The following is a 3,430-nucleotide window of genomic DNA, read 5'->3' as shown; positions in this document are numbered from 1 at the left end:
GTGGAAGGTGATAACGCACCAGCCAATCAGCTCCAATATGTAAATTGACAGTTATGAGCTGATTGGCTGGTGCGTTATCACCTTGTACTTATCACTGGTTTATCACTTCCTTATGCCTTCTCCAGGCTTAATACATCTGCCCCAAAGTATTTAAAGCATGTTCTCAAAGCCTCTCTACAGTATAGTGTACAAACTACTGTACTGTGCATTAACTCTGGTGCATGCTGGATATACTGGCTTGCTTGCAGTGTAGTACAGGCACAAACACTTGCATTTCTTCTTGGGGCATTTATCCAGCTTTAAGAATGTGCATTGAGCGCAAGCAATTCGGTTTTGCAGATGGTACTTGCATGTTCTTGCGTTGCCCGTGTTCCGTGGTCGCGTGCATAAATATGCAGAGAGTTGTACGCAAGTGATTTGCATCTCTGTTTGTGGCAATGGAGCATTCACACATAGGCTACGTTTAGTGAGTGTTTGTTAAGGGAGTGCAGACAGAATTGCAGGCTATGCTGAGAGCAGAGATCCGGATGGATTTCTTGCACCAAGAATAGGGCTGGAGCAAGTGGAAGCTAATAGTAACGATGGCTATGAAACCAAGCTTAAGGAGAGATGTGTACAGGGCTGTTTGTAGTGCCGGAACAGCCGTGCAATCACACAGAGCACCTGCAGTTTCTCCACAGCAGTATTTCCTTGTGGTCTGGCAGTCCGCATGGAATAAGGTTGAAAATGTCCCTCCCAAAATGGGCACCGCCTCAGAGGAGACAGTTGTGGCAGATTATAGAGGACAACTCTAGTAACAGGGATAGGTGCGTGCAATAACAGCAGTACCCGCAAGTGCCTGCACCATTACCCCGCGGGGTAGATGCCGCGGCTAGATACAAGCGGGCTAAATGACCTCTGATGTCACAACCATATGACCAGCGACCTGCTTCCTCATGAGGGGGAGGATTCTGCACACCATGACTGTGGGTGCCAGCATGAAATCCATCACAATGTGCAGGAAGTTTAATAGTTGGTTTTGCCTTACTGTGTGGCATAATTTGTAAGGGCATTACTGTGTGCGGCATAATATGGTGTCAGGGGCATAACTGTGGGTCATAATATGGTGTAAGGGGCATAACTATGGGGCATTACTGTGTGGGGCATAATATGGTAAAAGGGGTATTACCATGTGGGGCATAATATGGTGAAAGGGGTATTACCATGTGGGGCATAACTGTGTGGGGCATAATATTGTGCTAGGGGAATAACTGTGTGGGGCATAATATGGTGCAAGGGGAATAACTGTGGGGCATAATATGGTGCAAGGGGAATAACTGTCTGGGACATAATATGGTGCAAGGGGAATAACTGTGTGGGGCATAATATGGTGAAAGGGGTATTACCATGTGGGGCATAATATGGTGTAAGGGGAATAACTGTGTGGGGCATAATATGGTGCAAGGGGAATAACTGGGGCATAATATGGTGAAAGGGGTATTACCATGTGGGGCATAATATGGTACAAGGGGAATAACTGTAGGGCATAATATGGTGCAAGGGGAATAACTGTGTGGGGCATAATATGGTGCAAGGGGAATAACTGTGTGGGGCATAATATGGTGAAAGGGGTATTACCATGTGGGGCATAATATGGTATAAGGGGCATAACTGTGTGGGGCATAATATGGTGCAAGGGGAATAACTGTGTGGGGCATAATATGGTACAAGCAGCATTAATGTGTGGGGCATAATATGGTGTAAGGGGCATTACTGTATGGAGCATAATATGGTGTAAGGGGTATAACTGTGTGGGGCATAATATTGTGCTAGGGGAATAACTGTGTGGGGCATAATATGGTGCAAGGGGAATAACTGTGGGGCATAATATGGTGCAAGGGGAATAACTGTGTGGGACATAATATGGTGCAAGGGGAATAACTGTGTGGGGCATAATATGGTGAAAGGGGTATTACCATGTGGGGCATAATATGGTGTAAGGGGAATAACTGTGTGGGGCATAATATGGTGCAAGGGGAATAACTGTGTGGGGCATAATATGGTGAAAGGGGTATTACCATGTGGGGCATAATATGGTACAAGGGGAATAACTGTAGGGCATAATATGGTGCAAGGGGAATAACTGTGTGGGGCATAATATGGTGCAAGGGGAATAACTGTGTGGGGTATAATATGGTGAAAGGGGTATTACCATGTGGGGCATAATATGGTATAAGGGGCATAACTGTGTGGGGCATAATATGGTGCAAAGGGAATAACTGTGTGGGGCATAATATGGTGCAAGGGGAATAACTGTGTGGGGCATAATATGGTACAAGCAGCATTAATGTGTGGGGCATAATATGGTGTAAGGGGCATTACTGTATGGAGCATAATATGGTGTAAGGGGTATAACTGTGTGGGGCATAATATGGTACAAGCAGCATTAATGTTTGGGGCATAATATGGTGTAAGGCGCATAATATGGTGCAAGGGGCATTACTGTGTGGTGTATACAGTGGCACCGAGAGGGAGAGGGGGTACTAATTATGCAGGCCCAGCTGTTGGAAGGGCCTGGTGGTTGCCTGGGTCCGCTGCCTCCCCCCCTTCCCAAGTATACCTATACTTACTGTAGACTTTTTGGGGCTAATTCAGTAAGGATAGCAAATTCTGCTAATCAGCAGAATTTCCTATCCTTTAACTAGCATGCTGACCGGCGCCTACCCCCTTCAACAAGCAGAAATTGCGATCCCTTCGCAATTTCTGCTTGTCACCAGAAACTAAGGATGACTCCTGCCAGCGCAGCTTAGCTGCAGCCGCAGGAGTCCCGGCGACATCTTACCTGTTGCGGTGGCTGCGCGTGATGTAACGCAGCCGCCGCGACCATGTCCCCGTTCGCACCGCACCACCAACCATTCGGGTTACCCGCCCCAGCAACACTCTGTCTCCTCCCTGGAAATGGAGTGCTGCCGCCCTGTGACCGCCTCTGCCTGATTGACAGGCAGAAGTGATCACTTTTTCTGCGCCCCCCCCCCCCCGCTTCAGAAAGGGCGGGCACATGCACAGGACGGGCATTGCACATGCACTTGCGGGGCCATCATAAAAATTCTGGTTGGATCGCGATTTGCCCCTCTGTACAGTCTTTGCTCTCTAGCGCACATTAGCAATCTTCCCAAATATCAGTGTGTAAGGGGCATTACGGTGTGGTGCACAATATGTAAGGGGCATTATGGTGTGGCGCATAATGTGTAAGGGGCATTATGGTGTGGCGCATAATGTGTAAGGGGCATTACGGTGTGGCGCATAATGTGTAAGGGGCATTACGGTGTGGTGCATAATGTGTAAGGGGCATTACGGTGTGGTGCATAATGTGTAAGAGTCATTACGGTGTGGTGCATAATGTGTAGGAGTCATTACGGTGTGGTGCATAATATGTAAGAGTCATTACGGT

Source organism: Pseudophryne corroboree, chromosome 11, assembly GCF_028390025.1.
Source record: "Pseudophryne corroboree isolate aPseCor3 chromosome 11, aPseCor3.hap2, whole genome shotgun sequence".
In the NCBI taxonomy this organism is placed as follows: Eukaryota; Metazoa; Chordata; class Amphibia; order Anura; family Myobatrachidae; genus Pseudophryne; species Pseudophryne corroboree.
Note: the sequence above shows the minus strand (reverse complement) of the source record.